This window comes from Bos javanicus, chromosome 26 (assembly GCF_032452875.1).
Source record: "Bos javanicus breed banteng chromosome 26, ARS-OSU_banteng_1.0, whole genome shotgun sequence".
Lineage (NCBI taxonomy): Eukaryota > Metazoa > Chordata > Mammalia > Artiodactyla > Bovidae > Bos > Bos javanicus.
This window is the reverse complement of record NC_083893.1, coordinates 47,467,061-47,487,813: the sequence shown is the minus strand read 5'-3', so window position 1 is coordinate 47,487,813 and position 20,753 is coordinate 47,467,061.

Genomic DNA, 20,753 nt, shown 5'->3' with positions numbered 1-20,753 from the left:
TGTAAAATCTGGAGATGCAACTTTTAAGCAGACAGTGGAGACCTGATCTGATTTTACAATCAACGTTTTACTTAACCCTTTCATGCCTCTTGGACTATGTGTAGGAGATGGGAGATTTCAGGGACCCGGCCACCTGGAAGATGCCTGTGTGAATTTGCTAAGGCTACTGATGCAAAATACCATGGGCTGGCAGCTGATAGAACAGAAATTATTTTCTCACAATTCTGGTGGCTATCAGCCCAAGGTCAAGCTGTCAGCAGGGTTCATTTTTTTGTTTTTTCCTGAGGTCTCTCTCTGGGGTTTGTAGATATCTATGTTCTCCCTGAATTTTTATGTGGGTGACCCTCTGTATGTGTCTGGGTCCAAATTTCCTCTTTTTATAAGGACCCCAGTTACACTGGATTAGGATCCACTCTAATGAACTCATTGTAGCTTAATTATAATTCTAAAGACCCTATCTCCAAAGATAGTCACGTTCTGAAGTTCTGGGGTTAGTGCTCCATCACATCAAAAGCTATACTTCATATCTATTTTGAGTTAGCTTTTGTATAATGTATGTGATATACGAAATTAAAAGACGCTTACTCCTTGGAAGGAAAGTTATGACCAACCTAGATAGCATATTCAAAAGCAGAGACATTACTTTGCCAACAAAGGTTCATCTGGTCAAGGCTATGGTTTTTCCTGTGGTCATGTATGGATGTGAGAGTTGGACTGTGAAGAAAGCCGAGCACCGAAGAATTGATGCTTTTGAACTGTGGTGTTGGAGAAGACTCTTGAGAGTCCCTTGGACTGCAAGGAGATCCAACCAGTCCATTCTGAAGGAGATCAGCCTTGGGATTTCTTTGGAAGGAATGATGCTAAAGCTGAAACTCCAGTACTTTGGCCACCTCATGCGAAGAGTTGACTCATTGGAAAAGACTCTGATGCTGGGAGGCATTGGGGGGCAGGAGGAGAAGGGGACGACAGAGGATGAGATGGCTGGATGGCATCACTGACTCGATGGACGTGAGTCTGAGTGAACTCCGGGAGTTGGTGATGGACAGGGAGGCTTGTCATGTTGCGATTCATGGGGTCGCAAAGAGTCGGGCACAACTGAGCGACTGAACTGAACTGCACTGATGGGATATATGATGAAGTTAATATTTTTTCATATGAATGTACAACTGTTGAAAAGCTATCCTAACTATATTTAATTGCCTTTATAGTTTGATCAAAAATCAACTGACTTCCCAGGTGGGTTCACTGGCAGATTCTACAAAACATTTGAGGCAGATTATACCAATTCTCTATAATTTCTTCCAGGATAGAAGCAGAAGGAACACTTCCTAACTCATTCTATAAGGTAATATTACCCTAATACCAAAATCAGGGGAAGACATTACAAGAAAAGGAAGCTACAGACCAACATCTCTCATGAATATAGATGAAAAAATTCTCAAAAATATTAGCAAATAGAATCCAAACAAGTATAAAAACTATACACCACCAACAAGTAGGACATATGCCAGGTATGCAAGGCTGGTCATCTATTCACATACAGAAAACAAAACAAAACAAGATATAATCTAGACACAGACCTTATGCCCTTCACAAAAATTAACTCAAATGAGTCACGGATGTAAAGATATAAAGGTAAAATGTAAAGCTATAAATCTCCTAGAAGATAAGAAAGGAGAAAATCTAGATAACCTTGAGTTTGCTGCTGCTGCTGCTGCTAAGTCACTTCAGTCGTGTCTGACTCTGTGTGACCCCATAGATGGCAGCCCACCAGGCTCCCCCATGCCCGGGATTCTCCAGGCAAGAACACTGGAGTGGACTGCCATTTCCTTCTCCAATGCATGAAAGTGAAAAGTGAAAGTGAAGTTGCTCAGTCGTGGCCGAGTCTTAGAGACTCCATGGACTGCAGCCTATCAGGCTCTTCCGTCCATGGGAGTTTCCAGACAAAAGTACTGGAGTAGGGTGCCATTGCCTTCTCCAACCTTGAGTTTAACAATGCCTTTTTAGATATAACAACAAAGGCACAATCTAGGAAATAAATAATTGGTAAACTGGACTTCATTAGAGCCAAAACTCTACTCTGCTAAAGACAATGCCAAAAGAATAAAATAACAAGCCATAGACTGGGAGAAGAGACTTGCCAAAGACACATCTGATAAAGAACTGTTACCCAAAACATGCAAAGAACTCTTAAAACTCAGCAATAAGAAAACAAATAAGCCAATTAAAAAACAGGCCAAAAATCTTAATAGACACCTCATCAAGGAAGATACACAGATGGCAAATAAGAACATGAAAAGTTGCTGAACATCATATGCTATTGGGGAAAAGTAGTTTAAGACAACAATGAGATATCAGTACACATCTATTAGAATGGTCAAAATCTGAAACACTGAGAAATCCAAACACTGGTGAGGAAGTGGAGCAACAGGAACTCTCATTCATTGCGGGTAGAAATACAAAATGGTGCAGCTACTTTGGATGACTGCTGGCTTCTTATAAAATCATTTATACTCCCACCATACAATCCAGCAATCATGCTCCTTGGTATTTACCAAAACAAGCTGAAAACTTATGTTCACACAAAAATCTGCACTTGGATGTTTACAGCTGCTTTATTCATAACTGCAAAAACTTAGAAGCAACCAAGATATCCTTCAGTAACTGAATGGATAAGCTGTGGCACACCAGACAATGGGGTATTATTCAGCATTAAAAACGAATGAGCTATCTAGCCATGAAAAGACATGGAGGAATCTTAAAGGCCTATTGCTATGTGAAAGAAGTTAATCTGAAAAGATTAACTTGATTGATTTAATGCTTGCTTGATTCATCTATACAATATTTAGGAAAAGGCGAAATTGTGGAGACAGTAAAACAATCATGTCAATGATTGTCAGGGGACTGGGTTGGGGGAGATAAATAAGCCAAGCACAGAGGAATTTTAAGGCAGTGAAAATACTCCATAAGATCTTATAATGGATCTATGGATCCATGTCATCATATATTTGTTTAACCCCATACAACATGGACTTCCCAGTTGACACTAATCATAAAGAACCTGCCTGCCAGGAGACACAGAGTGTGCCTTGGGTTCGAGCCTTGGGTCAGGAAGATCCCCTGAAAGAGAGCATGGCAACCCACTCCAATATTCTTGCCTGCAGAATCTCATGGACAGAGGAGTCTGGTGGGCTACAATGCATAGGACTGCAAGGAGTTGGACACAACTGAAATGACTTAGCATGCGTGCATACAACGTACACCACCAGGAATGAAGCCTAAAGTGAACCACGGACTGTGGGTGCCTACAATGTGTCAGCGTAGGTTCATCCTTGGTGAAAATTGCAGCACTCTGGTGAGCTGATAATGAGGAATGCTATGCCTGTGTGGAGGCACAGGGCATACAGGAGATCTCTGTACCTCCTTCTCAATTTTGTTGTAAACCTTAAAGTGTCCTAAAAATATAATATCTTTTAAAAAAGATCAATTGTTTATATTCAAGGGGGTGTATTTCTGGACTCTGTATTTAGTGCCATTGATCAATGCACCTGTGATTTCACCAATACCACACTGTTTTGTTTACTAATCAATGCACCTGTGATTTCACCAATACCACACTGTTTTGTTTACTATAGCTTTATAATATGTCTTAAAGTTGGGCAGTGTGAGCCCTTCAATTTCATTCTTCTTTTTCAAAATTGTTTTGGCTGTTCTCTTTTGTTTCACCATATATATTTTCCAGTCAGCTTACTAGGAGCTACAAAAAATTCTGTTAGGGTTTTATTAGAAGTGTGTTAAATGTATAGGTCAGTTTGCGGAAAATGAACACCTTGACTATCCTGAGTCTTCTAGCCATAAATATGGGTGTCTCTACTCTTACTTAAGTCAAATTTCTTTCACTAGCATTTTGTAGTTTGACACAAGAACCTTTATTGAGAGTCACATGTAAATATTTTCTGTGGTTTGGTCAATGGTTTTTCTTTTAATGTGCTTTGTTTTGTTGCTCAGTCGTGTCCAACCTTTGCAACCCCATGGACACAGATAACCAGGCTCCTCTGTCCATGGGATTTTCCAGGCACGCATGCTGCAGTGGGTAGCCATTTCCTTCTCCAGGAAAGCTTTCTGATCCAGGGATTGAACCCTGGTCTCCTGTACTGCAGGCAGGCTCTTTGTCTGCAAATGCAGCTTTATTTCTTTTCTTTTCCTGATCTGAATGACTTTTAATTCTTTTTCGTGCTTTATTACACTAGCCAAGATTTTATTTTTACTTGTTTCATTTTTTTTCTCATTTTTTAATAAATGAGGCAAATTTACTTAGAATGCCCAAGGACTTACCCAAAGTCACACAGTAGTTGTCATAATAAAAGAAGCTGGAATCCAGATGCTTGATATTAGTTCCAATCTACTTCCAGCTCTGTCCCAGGAGACAACAGACACAAAAGAGAAAGGGTATCGTCAGGATATTTATGTAGTTTTTCTATTGACTTTGCAATAACGTTTGATTAAACTTCATCACTGACGATGTGGCCCCCTCCCTCTTACGGTTTTAAAGTCAAGCAGTATCTAGGGTGACTTGGGGACTCAGCCCTGATGAGGCGGTCATTTCCAGCCGTGAAAACTCCCAGTGGTCACTGTGCAGTCCCCAGCCTTGCAGAGCAAATTCTGAGTGCTTTTAAGGTGATGAGGTGAATGAAGAAGTTAAAGCAGGTGGTGGATTTTGCCCAGGCCTCCTTCCATTAGCAGCATCACTCTCCCCTCTCTGGGGGCCCCGGAAGGTGGTGATGGTGATTCAGAAATGTCCACTGCAATTTAGCTCACCCACTCATGGTTGCTGTTGTGGGGCTGGAAATATGAACTCTACTGACTGGAGTGAGTGACAGCACGCTGGCCGCACCAGCCGGTATCACTGGCCCAGCAAAGCCATGTCCCCAGGCAAGGTCTGAAGGGGACGGAGGCACGTACGGCTGGATGCTCAGCATCTTCGCTAACAGGCCTGGCATACCACCCGGTTTTCTGCTCCAGGATCATCTCTTCCCTGGAAAAGAGCCCTCCTATCCATTAAGTGGTCTGACTCAGGAAGAGCCCAGGACGGGGCCCCTGGACACTTCCCTGCACCTTCCCCCATGACCTCTCATTGCCTATTCTATCAAAACCTAGCAAAATATGAAAACTTTGTTTCGGAAATAGTTTCAGGTTTGATGGGGCCTTTTCTTCAAAGAAAAAGTAGATGAGAGGAAATGTTACATTCCCCAAAGTTCCCTCAACCAGCATGTACTGGTTAGGGAGGAAACAGACAAATCAGAAGCCTTAAAATCTGTCAGCAAACATTTTCCTTCTCCTTCCTACCTGGAAATGTTTGAGCTCCATGGACTTTGTTCAAATGTGTTTGACCGGACAGAACACAGAGAATCATACGGCACGGACGTGGACCACATACTCTGCAACTGACATCAAAGGGCTTTTGGTGCCCTGGAAGGAGACTTGTGTTTCATACGCCATTTGCAACTTGCTGGTCTAATTCCACCATCCCTGTGAAATTAAACAACAAACAAACAAAAATAAGAAGGCCGAGTTTGACTTGGTTCTCGCAGTCCTCTCGGAATCTTTGCGGCTTTTCTGCCCTTCCTCACCCCGCTACAAACCATACTGGACACACACTCAGGTTTCTCTCACTAGTCCAGTAGGTTGGCTGGAAAAGACAAAACAAGGAGAACTTGTGTGGTTTCCTACCTCCCAGAGTTCGCGATTTCAAATGCACTTGAAGTTTAGCAATCCAGTAAATGATGATACTAGGACTGCTATCTTTCTCTGCTTTTCAATAAGCTGTTAAATCTTAAAGGAGTTTCCAGAGCAAGGACGAGACCCAGAGCTTCAAGAAAACTGTTCATTATTTAGTGTTTCTTAAATGCCTTGGAAATGAAAGCTCTCTGAGCGTGGGAAGGGCCAGGGTCTGCCATTGTGGGCCATGACAGCAGTGGCTGCTGCTTCACTGAGCTTTTAGCACGAAAGTGAGAAGTGCTGGAAGCTATCTCATGCGCCGAATTGTAACATGAGGGAAAGAAAAGGGGGTCTCACAGTAGGAACCCCAAAAGGGGAAACCGGGAAGCCAGACAGAGGGGAAAAGGGCTGCGCCTGTGACTCCCTTAGCAGAGCCAAGCCTGGCCTCAGCCCCTCCTTCATAGGTGTCACTGTCTCCCCATTACCTCCTTAATGTGGACGCAGTTTGAGCAGCCAGGGGTCTTCCAGACCCCTTCACAGGGATGCCAGGGCAGCCTGGGCACCACCTGGCCCACCCCGTCGATGGCCGCAGGAGCAGCAGCAGGTATGGGTGTGGTTATGTAAGTTGCAGGACTTCAGTGCCAGAGGTGGCACCCAGAGGGGTGGCTGGTGTCCCTTCGAGGGAAGTCTTCCAGAGGGCATGGGGTCTAAGCTACACCCTGTTTGGTCTTGTATAGGTGAAGGCAGCGGAGCCTGAGGAAGCATCGAGAATCCGGAAGTCTTGCACGCCCATGGGCCTGCACCTGGAAAGGGTCAGGCTGGGGCTTTTGTCACACCATCAGACGTCCTTGTGAAGACTGTGGGGTCAGATGGTTCTATTTCTCAGACGTGGCCCACCTTGAAGTTGGCTCCAACAGTGGCTGGACGGTAAGCTAGAGGTGCCCAGCGCCCTGGACGGGGCAAGGCAACATGCCAACTTCCTGAACATGACCTCCTCCAAGGGATGGAGGTCGCAAAATGCTGCGTCGCTTACCCCCAGATGAAGACCAGTGGGACCTGGTGGATTGTGAATGATCGGCAGGAACACAGAGGTTAGTACTTACATTTGAGGAGTTCAAATCTAGACTGCAATCTATTTTATACTCAAACTTTAACCTATTTGGAAGTGAATCAAAGAAATGGGTTCTATAAAAGAAATGGCATACAGAGCTTTTCATTGCAATGAGTTAAACTATTTGGGCAGGAGTGGAAATAGGCAGTCCACCACGAGCCAAGAATCACAAGGGATCCCTGTTTTTTCACTGCACTGTTTGCTATGTGACTTGAATAAGTCACTTAAACACTCTGAATCAAAAGTTGAAGAAATACTTTCCCCGCTGGTTTTGTGATGAGACTAAAGGAGATGTTTCTGAGGCACTTTGTATATTGTAACACAAAGTTTTACTCAAATTTTACTCCAACATCCAGTGGAGAGCTGCGCTCACATTCATTCCACCAATATTTATGGAAAACCATGTCTTGGTCTGAGCGCTGCAGAGGCTCAGAAGAGGAGCAATAGGCTGGGAAGCCTGCACATGTTGCTTTTGCTGTAAAACTAGCAAATTTATGTGGAGAAGCACAAAGCCAAGCCTCGGAAGTGTCATCTTCCTGCAAACGTCATTTAAGCAAGAGAACTAAGAGAGACCAGGTTCCTAGCTAGATGGCGAATCTAAGATAAACGATGTCTTTGAACTCACTTTGTCCTGGTTTCAAGAGCATCTTAACTGATTTGCCTGGGTGGATCAAGTCCATTTGTTGACCTGCTTTCGTGAACCAACCATGACATTTAGTTCACAGAGAACTGAACAGATAATCCGGTGGTGATTTGTTTTACTGTAATGGATTGGGCTTCCCAGGTGGCGATAATGGTAAAAAACCCACCTGCCAATGCAGGAGACATAAGAGACAGGGATTCGATCCCTGGGTTGAGATGATCCACTGGAGGAGGGCATGGCAATCCACTCTAGTATTCTGGCCTGGAGAATCTCATGGACAGAGGAGCCTGGCGGGCTACGGTCCGTGGGGTCAAAAAGAGTTGGACACGACTGATCGACTTGGAACGAAGGGATAGACAGGACAGGTCATAGTGAGGAGGGACTGGAGCTCACTGGTGGATGCTGTCAGAAGCCCCTGTAGCAGAAGAAGGGAAACTGCCATCAGACTAGAAATTGCATTTATTCACAGCGACCTGGGCACACGTTTCCCTCCCTGAAAATGGTCAGGCCTTTCATGGATGTGTTAATGTGGCCGTGGTCCCTAGCTGTCAGCTCACGTCTAGGCTGCTGCCTTGCTAAGGGTCCAGGCGGGCTTCTCCAGTTTGCAGGCAGCCTCACTAACCAGCCAGCCCATCATCTCGGTGTCATAAACGACTTCATGTTGCCCTTCTGTCAAAATGGATTTTCAGGCGAGAGATACAATCCCGTCCCCTGCATTGCCGTGTGTGACAGTATTGATTTGATATTGACTCTCAGCCGTCTTTCAGGGTTGCATTCCAACAGGTGGCCAGGCAGATAGCATCTTCCCCAGAGTGTCAGTCTGAGAAAACGTGCAAGTCGCCTTAAAAAAATCCTTCTGCTAAAACAAACTTCTGAAGATTATTTCTGAAGGTGAGGTGGCCTTCAAGGCAAAGCCGGGTGGTCAGATGGGGAAGAGGGACCCAGCGGGCACTTTGAAGAGAGGGCGGCAGGACTAATCTATTTGTTCCTTTATTCGTCTGACAGACGGCTGACTTGAATGCTGCTGCATTTTCCCTCAACACTGTCTTTCGGCTCCTGACTCCTACCCTCCTGTCTGTCCTGCTCTCTTCAGCTCGGACAGCGCTCTTGTTAGTGATGGGACTGGAGGCAGGGCCTCTCATCCCCCCAGCGTCCCATGGATGCAGTGGAGTTTGGGTTTGTCTCCTATTAGGCTCCCACTTGATGGTTCTGATGAACCATCCACCAGACAAACCCAGTCCCCGTTGTACCTGCCACCCCCGAGCCCCGCTGTGGGCCCTTTAGCAAAATGACGGCCCATGTCATAGTCTTCCTCGTGTAATTTCTAGTAGGTTGGCAAAGCCCCGGCAAATGACAGACACCTGGGCGATACTTCTGTGTTCTCCCAGAGCTCAGCCATCTTTCTCAGCTCAGCACCCAGGACGCTGAATAAGACACTGCAGAGAGAAGCCTGCTGGAGGTACATGATGCCAAATCCTTCCCAAATCATCGGCTTTATCCCTTCCCAGGACTGGATCCTGGGCACTTGACAGCCCCCCAGATGGGGACATCTGGCTTCATGATACAGTCTTTACTTCTTCACTGAGCCAAAAGGAAAGTATTGAGAGACAGCATCCAGGGTGGATCTTGTGTTGCCCGTAATGTGACCAAATGCCTCCCTAAGCTGCGCCTTGTCAGAGATGCTCAGCACAAAGGCTCCTGAAAATAGCTGATTGCTTTGGGGGGATGAATAATACATTACATGCAAGGTGCACTTGGGTGTCTGTTTCATATTTTCCTGTGTAGTTTTATAGCTAATTAATCAGCTGACCGTCTATACTGAAGAGCTTTAATACCGTGAAAACCGATAGGACCTTTCTCTCAAACAAAGGTGCCACCAGCAGGGTGGCAAGGAGGGAGTCCAGCTAGAGCTTCTCATAGTTCATAAACTCAGGAAAAGCCTGCTGCTATTCTTCTGGGAACACGTGAATAAATGGTCTTGTGGGTATGAGTTTTTTCCCCTCTTTCCTCCAAAGTAAAAGTTACGGAGAAAGGATTTTGTGATTAAAATTATGTCTCATTTTAGTGGAAGAATTTTTGAAATTCTTGAGTGGAATTCATATTGTTGAATTCAAGTGGAATTCATGTTAATGAACCAAGGAAAGAATGCTGATGAGGGCAAGGAAATGCATAGTGTCCTTAAAAATATTTACCCTGACTGAAAACGTAGCGGTTACCACATCTGCTCATTTTCAACCAAGAAGCAGCACTGTATCTGTAGGAGAGACCTCTGCACGCAGACGAGGGTCTCTAAGATAGAGCTGCAGAGTAAGACTCATGTCCCTGGAGGCCTCTACTCAGAATCAGTTCAGTTCAGTCGCTCAGTCGTGTCCGAGTCTTTGTGCTCCCATGGACTGCAGCACGCCAGGCTTTCATGGCCCTCACCAACTCCCAGAGCTTGCTCAAACTCATGTCCATTGAGTCGGTGACGCCATCCAACCATCTCATCCTCTGTCATCCCCTTCTCCTGCCTTCAATCTTTCCCAGCCTCAGGGTCTTTTCCAATGAATCAGTTCTTCTCATCAGGTAGCCAAAGGATTGGAGCTTCAGCTTCAGCATTCCTCAGAATCAGCATGGCCCACAGTCCATTTGCTGTCCTTGCAGAAGTCCCCGTCTCAGGGATAAGGCTCCTCCCATCCTCTCCTTTCGCTGGTGCCTCCAGGCTTTCTGGGGATGCCGGGGCTTTTCCTAGGGGAACTCTGTCCTTAGCCCCTGCCTCAGCTGCCCCAGCCCAAACTCACTTCTCCTGGTCCTTCCTGGATCCCACAGCACCTGTTTATTCCCTCCATTCATACTTGCTATCCCTGCCTCTCCCAGAATAATTCTCCCAAGATACCATCTCAAACACTTGACCCGGATCCCAGTGCTGAGCAGCTCTCCATCACTTGCAAATATCAAGTCATAGCTTCTGGTCACTCCAGCTTCTAACCCAGCCTCTCTGCTGATACGTTCGTCATGCCTGCTCCAGGTGCTCCCCTGTAAGGACCATCTCCAGTGGGGAGAAGCCTGTTCCAAGCCCCTCTCTTGTCATGTTGTTCCTCCTTCCTGGGAACCCCTCTTCTTCCTGCACCTTCTATCGCTGACTCCACAGGGGATATAGGGGAGCCAGACAGCTTGGGCTTCAGTCCACTTACTGGCTGTATCACCAAGGCGACAAAGTTATTGGTCTGTCTGTGCCTCAGTTTCCCCATCTCTAAATAGCACCAGTGTCTACCCTCGAGGTGGCTGTGGTGATGACCAAGTGGACACCCCAGTGCTTGGAGCAGGGTGGGCACAGGGCGAGCCGTAGATTCAGGAGCCTGGGTAGCACCGCTACCTAGACAGTGGCGCCTGGAGGCCTCCCCGTCCTCCACGTTCGGTGCCTCCTCATCTCTGCACCCTCATACCTGCCTCGGTTGCACTTTGCGGCCCATCCAGAGCCTGCCCTCCAGGCCGGCTGCCGTACTCAGATGTAAGCTCCTGAGCTCAGAAGACACACGTGTCAGACAGTCACTGTCCCAGCACAGAGAGAATGGCTTGTGTTTCCTGATGACAAAGCTGTTTGCTTTCAGGTCAATTTCACAGCATCAGTGGGATGTGGAGTGAAGGAGGAAGACCCCCACATCCAGCAAGAACACTGACCAGCTGCCCAGAACGAGTTCCCCCCACGGCCGTTGCTGGGAGAGATGAGGACTGGTAAGTCTGCCAAAGTCATCATGGCTTTTGCCAAAATTTGGAATAAAGATTCGGCACTTTCACCTGCAAAGGGCTCCTTGGCAATCCCAAGAGACGTGAAATAGTTCAAGGGCGCTTCCTCTCAGGCCTCTGAATGGGCCGCTTTTTTTGTGCTGAATTGAGTCAATTTCATCCAAATTGAAGAAGCAGTTGTGCATGTAGATATAGTCTCTGATGGGGAATTTAATCAAATACAAATGTCACACCCTTAGGGATTCAAACCACCACCAATTTTATCTTTACTGCCAATTCAAGGCCTGCCTGCATTAAAAAAAAAAAAAAATCTGGAGTTCTCAGCCAGCTTATCTTATTTCCGTATCGAAGGAGCCAGGTCTCCCCACCAAAACACACTAAGAGGTCTCAGGCAAGGCGGACACCACTTCCCCAGGACCTAAGTCACCTCTGGGCTGTACGTCAGGTGCTGGGGGAGCCAGGCTGGTCCCCGTGACACCAGCGGCTGTGCCAGAACTTTCCAGGTGTAGTTCACTGGCAGCCTGTCTAATCCCTCAGCCCGACCCAGGACTGAATGACAGAGAACAGAGCCCCCTCCAAGGGGAAGAGAACTCATCTACATAGGTGACTCACCTTTCTAGGGCAGCGGTTTTATCTCCACTGCAGACAAGAGGAGACTTTCTTAGTGGGTTGATGCACATGGAGAGGGCGAAGGTACTTCTTCTCCTGGAGGGGGCTTTTAGGAAGCTCTCCTTGAACAGTGGCACCTGACCGTTCCCACCCTTCTCCTTCTTCCTGCAGAGGCCTGGGGAGAACACAGCACTGAACCCAGATCCTCACTCTCTAGGTGTGGACGCCGCCCAGACATTGGTCTCCCTCCAGTCCAGTGTCCACGCCATCATCCCACCAGCACTTCCGAGCTTAGAACTCCTTCCTAATGATGGTGCAGTGCCTACCGGCACACTCATTCCACTAACTCCACACAAGCCTTAGCCATTAAAACCACCATATATATATATACACGTGTATATATATACATGCATATACACACACACATAGGTAGGTGCTTTCAAGGCGACGTACCTGCAGTGTGGGACAAACATCTGATCGTGTGCGCCTCCAGTATTTGTGGCTCCTAAGTGAACTGGATACGTTGTACACTGGAATTACTAGGTTTGTATTAAATTGTAGCTCAGGGACCCATCACTGTGCGATGCTAGCGCCTTTCCACTTGCTTTGTTTATCACAGAGAGGGGAGCTGAATTAGCATAAAATGCTACTAAGTAGTAAAAAGGATGCTTTAGCGCCCTCTCTATTTGACCTACTGTTGACCTGGTCTAATTTGTATTATCTCTGGGGCAGTTTAACAGATCATTTTCCTTTGTTAAAATTAGGTCAGATTAGAGAATTATGACCCCCCATTTATTCTGCTCAAAAGACAGTCATTTCTGCCTCTGAAATAATAACCTTATCTGCACTGAGATCTTTCTTGTTAAATAAAAACACATGCTTGCTTCGCCTCTTGGATGACTTAGTGGCGCTGCCTCGTGAGTGTGGTTACCGGTGAGTGAGGGTTTACCCAGCGCCGGCTCTTGAAGCCCCTGGGAGTGACACTGGTCATTCACAAATTGCCTATTGATCAGTGGCAACTGGAAATTAGATCCAAATCTTTGAAAGGAATTATTAGACTTTGAGTAACATTTGCCCTGCAACATTCAGAGGTCTGAGTGCATTTTGCTCTCCACCAAGAAGCTCCTGCTTAAGGACAGTTTATCTGCAAAGTGCTCAGAAGTGGAAACACCACATCAGACCCCTCCTATCCCCTCCGTCCGTTTCTGTCATGGTCCCCCCCTTCCCATTTTCACAAGTTGTTTTAGACAAGAGATTTACGAAATAAACAAAGACAAGCACCACCATGAATTATGTTCTGTGCAATATTCAGACATTGGGTGATTTTATAATTGGCACAGTGTTTTTTTTTTCCTTTTAAATAACCACCACCATAATTAATTCAATCATAATTATGTAAGAATATTCTGATTCAAGACTTTTTAATTTGCCATAATCATACATTAAAAACTATAAATATAAGACATAATATTTTATTGAAGTGTAGTTGATTTACAGTGTATATAGGGATGCAGCTGTACATGCATGTATTCTTTATATATAAATATTCTTTTTCATTATCAGTTCATTTTAGTCACTCAGTCATGTCGGACTCTTTGCGACCCCATGAACCGCAGCACGCCAGGCCTCCCTGTCTGTCACCAACTCCCAGAGTTTACCCAAACTCATGTTCATTATAGGTTATTACAAAATACTGAGTATATTCTCTGTGCTAGAAGTAAGTCCTTGTTATACAGTACTTTAACCTTCGCTTTTTTTGTGCATGCATGTTCAGTCACTCAGTTACATGCAACTCTTTGGGACCCCATGGACTGTAGCCCACCAAGTTCCTCTGTCCATGGGATTTCCCAGGTAAGAATACTGGAGTGGGTTGCCTTTTCCCTCTCCAGGGGATCTTCCCGACCCAGAGATTGAACGTGCATCTCCTGCATGGGCAGGCGGATCCTTTACCACTGAGCCACCTGGGAAGCCTTTGCTTTTTTTAAAAAAATAAAACACAAATTTAGTTATTTTCCTGGTAGTGACTTATACACGCACATGCACACACACACACACAAAGATGTAGTAAAAATAAAGCTCTGTGACGACTGTTTGTGCCAGGTTCGCCCTAGTGCCCATCAGTGAGGGTGTGTGTGCACAGGTGTGTGTGTGCACGTGACAGGCAGGGCGGGAAGGCAAGGAACACAGCTCCAATGCCTTTAAAAATAGAACGGGAAGAGCTCCGCAGCAAGTGCTCCGTGGAGCCCCAAACTGATTAATTGCAATGCCAAACAGCTTTATTCTGCTTAATAAGAAATTAGATCACAATGGGGATTTGCAGAAATTACCTTGAAATGTTTGTATGTTTGAATGATTGAACCATTTGTGCTAAAAATTACGTTCCCTAGCTTGGAATCCGAAGCTTGTGAATAAATGCACGCCAGGCTAATCAGTATGCTGGGAAGGAAATGGTGTCCAGCTCCTGGCCTAGCTGGGGCGGACAGGGGACAGGACGCGTGCTGGGGAGGCTGTGAGTTTGCTGGGGGCTCCAGTGTCCACCGGATTGAATGGAGAACGTACTAGTTAATTTGGAATCAATTAAATCTTAATACTTAGCCTTGGATAAACTCAGAGCCTGGGACAGCGCCATTTAATTATTCACAAATGCTCTCTATTATACACGCGGCATGCAAGACCAGGGTCAAAGCCGACGTCCAGCCCATTAAAACCCATGTGCTTTGAATGCAGGGGTGGTGGAAATTTCAGGGAGCCCCTCGGTTTCACTAGGAAGCAAAAAAAAAAGAAGAACAACCCAGCCCGACGCTTGGCTCCTTGAATAACTTCCGAAAATCTTTTAAGTCAACCTTGTGTTTTAGTCAACAGGGAAGTTTTGACCCTTGACCTCGCAACAACCATCCGTTTCATTATTTATCTGAGGGAATCAGAGAGTTTTTCTTCTCTCACAAAAGTCCCTGACCCCGGGATATTTTTAATAGCTGAAATTTTTCATTCTTGTCACTCTGCCTTTTGAAAATCAAGGTATTTTCATACAACACGTAGCTAATGAGTGAAACTTCAGAATCCAACCTCTTGCTATAATCACGCACAGGGCCCGACGAAGCCCCACTAGTGAGAAACATGAAAATTAATTATTGAGCTCCCTGTTTTATCCTCCTCATCTGTTTGATATTCTCCAGCACAGAAGGAACCAGACAATTAAATTACTCCTCCCTCTGCCTGATCACAATGCTCCCTGCTTCTTTGCTTCCACTCCAGAGGCCGGAAGCCTGTCTGTTTGCAAAGCGTAAATGGTAGGGAGAGAAAGACAGAGAGCAGGGTTAAGGAAAAGAGGCCATTCTGGTTCCCTCCACCGAAAGATTTTTAAGAACCTCTGTGGAGCGAGGTTATTTCACGTGTCTCTCCCGCCCTTTGGCTGCCAGATCCAAAGACCTGGTGGGGAAAAAGGCAAAGACAGTGGCCTTTGCATCACCCTGGGGCGGCCTCGTGGAGCTTCTGCAGAGAACTCTGTCATTTCCCATCCTTCCTGCAACCCCTCCTATTTCTCAGATAAATACATAAAACCTCCTAACCGCCAGTGAAGATCTCTGAATCAGTTAATTTATTTTATTGAACAATAAAGCTGTCATTCTCTAAACCAGGGTGATTACATCTAAAGCCATGGGTGGTTTTCTGGCACGTGTGACCCCATGTTTGCAAAGTGGGATGTGATACATATGTGTGTGTGTGTGTGTGCGTGTGAGTGTGTGTGCAGACTTGCAGGTACACGTGCTGACACACTTGGGGCTCTGATGGTTTTGTTTTGCTTGAGGTTCAGTTCAGTCGCTCAGTCGTGTCTGACTCTTTGTGACCCCGTGAACTGCAGCACCCCAGGCCTCCCTGTCCATCACCAACTCTCGGAGTTTACCCAAACCCATGTCCATCAAGTCGGTGATGCCATCCAACCATCTCATCCTTTGTCGTCCCCTCTTCCTCCTGCCCTCAATCTTTCCCAGCATCACGGTCTTTCCAAATGAGTCAGCTCTTCACATTAGGTGGCCAAAATATTGGAGTTTCAGCTTCAATATCAGTCCTTGCAATGAACACCCAGGACTGATCTCCTTTAGGATGGACTGGTTGGATCTCCTTGCAGTCCAAGGGACTCCCAAGAGTCTTCTCCAACACCAGAATTCAAAAGCATCAATTTTTCGGGGCTCAGCTTTCTTCATAGTCCAACGCTCACATTCATACATGACTACTGGAAAAACCACAGCCTTGAATGAGGCAGAGACTGAGAACTGAGAGAGAGGCATGGCCAGAACAGGCTCAGACAAAGTGGCCTCCACTGTGCCTCCCACCTGGGTGCGCACCCTGGCAGGGCTTAGGTCAGAGATGCAGCGAACCCTGCAGAACTCAGGGGAGTCCCCACCACATTTCTGTACGTGATGGTCTGTGTGGATATGAATCCCTCAGAGACTAGGGAGCCTAAACCTGGGTCATGTTCATAAGGAGCCTGTGGTCCCTCAAACCCTGATGACCTTAGGCCAGGGAGACACACACGCCTCCATGGTTCTGCAGTGGAGACTTCCTGCCAGACTCCAGGTCAGAGGTCAGGGTCCAGCCTCCTCCAACCAATCCATGCAGTCTCCTAGAAGGGGCCTGGAAGTTGACCCTTCTGACTGTAAGACCCTGTTTCTTAGTAATTCCATCAGGATTGACTGATCAACCCAGAACTTAGATTTTAGACTAACAACTCCTTTTCCCATACTTTTCAGTAGGCATTTAGGAAATACTGATTTTTTGCACTGCAGCTACACTTAAATTTGTTGTGTATACATCATGACATAATTTGGAGAAAAATTCTCAATTTCATAAACAAGTGTGTTATGGACAAATTTAAGAGGAACACACATGAAAAAAAATTGTCTCCTATTGTGAGGATAGTTACCTGCTTCACTCTTTAAATAAAAAAAAAAATCCAGTTTCATGGTGATACAGTTGACATATAGCATTGTATTAAAGTTACAATGTATTTTTATACAACTATTAAAGTTACTTTCTAGTTACAGATATTACAAAATACTGGCTACACTCCTCCTACTGTGCAATTAACCCAGTAGTTCGTCCCTCACACTCCCCCACCCCTAGGTTGCCCCCACCTTGGTAAGAACGCTTTGTTCTCTGTATCTGGGAGCCTCTTTCCTTTTTGTTACATTCTCTAGTTTGTTGTATGTTTTAGATCCCACATATAGGTGACCACGGTCTCATGCATGGAATCTACATTCTGCCGTCAAGTTCCTGCATCTCCTTGAGCTGGGATCCTGTTTCCACTCCTAGGATGGGTCCTCCATCCTCTCTGGAGAAACCTCATCATAAATGCATACTACCATCTACAAACAGCAGAGCTTCCACACTTAAAATTACAACCCACAGCAGCAAACAGAAACAAAAGGCAACCCTGGAAACAATGCGGATGGGGCTGAAGCAAGCTCTGCTCCTGCCCCTGGGCTCTGCAGACTGCCAGAGCCGTTTTCTGACTCCACAAGGCCAGCTTTGAGAAGAGACCTGAGACAGGACCAGGGTCCGGCAGTGTGGCTCACGCTCAAAGCAACAAAGAGCGAAGTCTGGGGTTCATAAAGGCTGGCTTTCCAGCTGCCCCCACACCCCATCTTGCCCATGGGTTTTAGGGCTGAGGGCTGCACCCCCCAACACTCAGACCAAGTCTCCATGCCTCCCCTGAGAGGCCATCTCCGCTCACAGCGCACGCCCTGCCCCGGGATGGTCAGCTGCTCCAGGGAGATTTTCGGTCTCTGAGCAGGTTACTGATGGCAGAGTGAAAGGTTTTCTCAAGGGGCAGGAAGACAACCGAGCGGACCGATCATCTGGGGGCGCTTTATGGCCACAGTCTCCCTTGCAACGGACACCGAGGAGGAAGGTGACACTTTTCAAAAAAGGCCCTGCAGTGGATTTAGGTTTGGCGAGCAGCGTAAAGCCCCCATCACCCCAGGCTGCTGGTGGCTTCTAGGAAAAGATGCAGCTGTCCTCTGTCATTTGCTGGGGGGCCTGGCTCGGATGTGGGGTGCTGGGACCCCCACAAGTTGCTCTGCTGTGCTCATTGGAGCCCTTCTTCAGCCCCATCTCACTGAGGGAACGTTCATCTTCCCCATTACCCTTCCTGAAAAACCCCAGCACAGCGCAAAACTTCTGCACCTCCCTTGACACGCACGTTCACTCCTACAAACACACTGTCAGGCGTGCAGACTCAGTGCCACTCACAAAGACAGCCATACATGTGCACACACCCCCTCACCCACTGTGTGCCCCAGGGGCAGGGGTAGTGGCCCAAGGAGGCCCCTGGGAGGTGGTCAGGGTGTGTTTTTTGAAGGGTGGACTGAATTCATGAACGTCCCTGGCACTAGGCACCTGCATCCAAGTGGGGCAAAGTCAGGAAGACCCACGGACACCCTCCTGACCCCGAGGAGGGTGCCTGCGGGCTGTGTTGTCAGGCCTGGGGTGAGAGCTTGTGAATGCCAGCTACGAGGTTGGGGCATCCTCCACCTTCCAGCCTGGCCTGGAGCTCACTCTCACCCTGCCTGGGTGCCCCTTCCCACCAGGAGGAATGGGTGAGAAAGGGATGAAAAGGAGAAAGAGGAAAGATACAAAGCCATCCAGAACGCTGCCCCCGGCTGCTTCCTGCTCTGGGTTGGATGAGGATCATATGAGATGATGCTCGTACAGCCCACCACATCCTGGAAGGCCCACGAACTGGTGAGTTAGGATCCCCCATGTGATTTAATACCTTGCTTCACCTCCAGAAAGTCAGGTGAGTCCTGCCCTCCCGGGGGTCTCAGGACTTGCCCTCCCTTCTCCAGCTGTAGGAATCCACCTGGAAAGAGTGATTGGTGTAGCTGGGAGAGATGACAGGGTTCACGTGAGCAATCGTCTGTGAGGACAGGGTCCCCCCATATGGGGACATTCAGCCTGCGTCCTGAGGGTGTCAGCAAGCTGTGCTGGGGAGGTTCAGCCCGGCCTTGGTCCCTGAAAGCGCAGAGTGTTCAAAGCCCGGCTGCAACCGTGTCCCATGAGGCCATACTGGGACTGTTTTGAACCACTCAACCAGCACACAACAGTATAATCTTCTGTTACTAGATTCACAACTCGATGGGTTTTTTAAAAACTGTATTTATAGTAATGCCTTTAAAATTACTTTCTGGTGGATCAAAGGACCAAATTGTCTACTGGTTATTGGTCATTTTAAGCCTAAGTGATAGATTTGTTTTATCAAAGCAGAAAGGACCCAAGCTGGGTCTGGGAGACCAACATCAGGGCACGTGCTCATCAAAGTGAATTTTGACACCAAAGGGTCCAAGGACTCATGGGCCTGGCGCACTCGCTCATGGGCAGAGAGGTGTCTGTCCCGTAGTCTGTCTCCAGGAGGCTCTTCCCTGAGTGTTCCCAGGAGTGCGCTGCCTTCCGCCATCCAGAGAGGGTCTGGCTTTGTCAGATCAGGGAGAAGCAGCTTCAGGAGCAGTGATTAGAATGCTCTCTTCCTAGCAGGATGTGCTGGCTTTGTGTACATTTAGCCACAGATCTAAGACTTATTTAAATGTATTACAGGAACAAAAGGGTGATGAAAGGAAAACTTGCAGAAACACAGTGGCTGTGAAAGACAGTTGCTTGTGATCACAAAGTATTCAGCATATTCCGCTCATTCTTCCCTGGAATTCTACACAGACATGAATCCTTACAAATGCATGGTGCTTGTTACATCATATCATTCTGCCAAAGGAGAAGCCCAGATCAATACCCAGGGCGCTGTCCCATCCCAGGCAGCAGGGAGACCACTGGTCTCTGCTCCTGACCTATGCTTGTGTCCAGAGAACCCTTATAGAGGTGACGGGCCAGGGCAAGAATTATATATATATGTGTGTGTGTGTGTGTGTGCGTGTGTGTGTGTGTATGTATATATATATATATATATATATATATATATATATATTTGCTGATAGAAATATCAAGAAAGAAGTGATGGAACAAATTGAGAAATTAAATTGTAATAAATTACTGAGGCCAGATGGTATTCATCAGAGAGTTGTAGAGGAATGAAAGGCTGAAATAGCTAAGCAACTAATAAAAATATATAATTCAGCCTGGAAAATGGCAATGGTCACCAAAGCGTGGCCAGTTGTGGGGCTGGCTTTCCAGAGTAATCACAGGCCACCGTCCGAGGGAGAGCTTTTTAATTATTTTGTGGTTGATTCCTCACACCCACGACATAGACAGAAATGCCCCTGAGTTTGTGTGCTAATAACTTGGAAGAGATGATAAATGTTTGTATGGAAACCACGCCAAATTATTTATGTTAGGAGGGAAAAACAAACAAAATGGTAACTTGGCAACCCCCAGAAGCTCTGAGTGGAAAAAAAGTGCGCACATCGTTTGATTACGCAGAGGCCAAAGGCAGTCAAGGGACCAAAACCGACTGGAGACATTATCTGGAGATGCCAGCTCCTAAAACCCACAGCCACCAGCCTCCGACTGGCTGTACCCTCTGCACTGAGTCTAACTTTTCCTCTGGAAAATTCTTATTCTTGTTTATGGAGGAGTTTAATACCCTGGGCTAGTTTGAAAAATAAACACATAAAATTATCTTTAATTAAAAGTCCAACTGCAAATTGGATGAAAATAATTGCCATAAATATGACCAAGGGTTAACCTTAATATGCAAAAGGCACTTACAAATCAGTAAGAAAACCTACTGTTCCACTGGATGAATGGGCAAAGGACATAAATAATTCACTAAAGAGAAAACGCAGATAACTAATAAGCAGGAGGAAAAAAAAAATGGCTCAGCTTCATCTAGAAATCAAAAAAATGTAAATGTAAACAGATTTTACAATATCATTTTCTCCCCGTGATGTTAGCAAAATACTAATGATGATATTCACTGTTGGGGTGGGATCCAGGAGG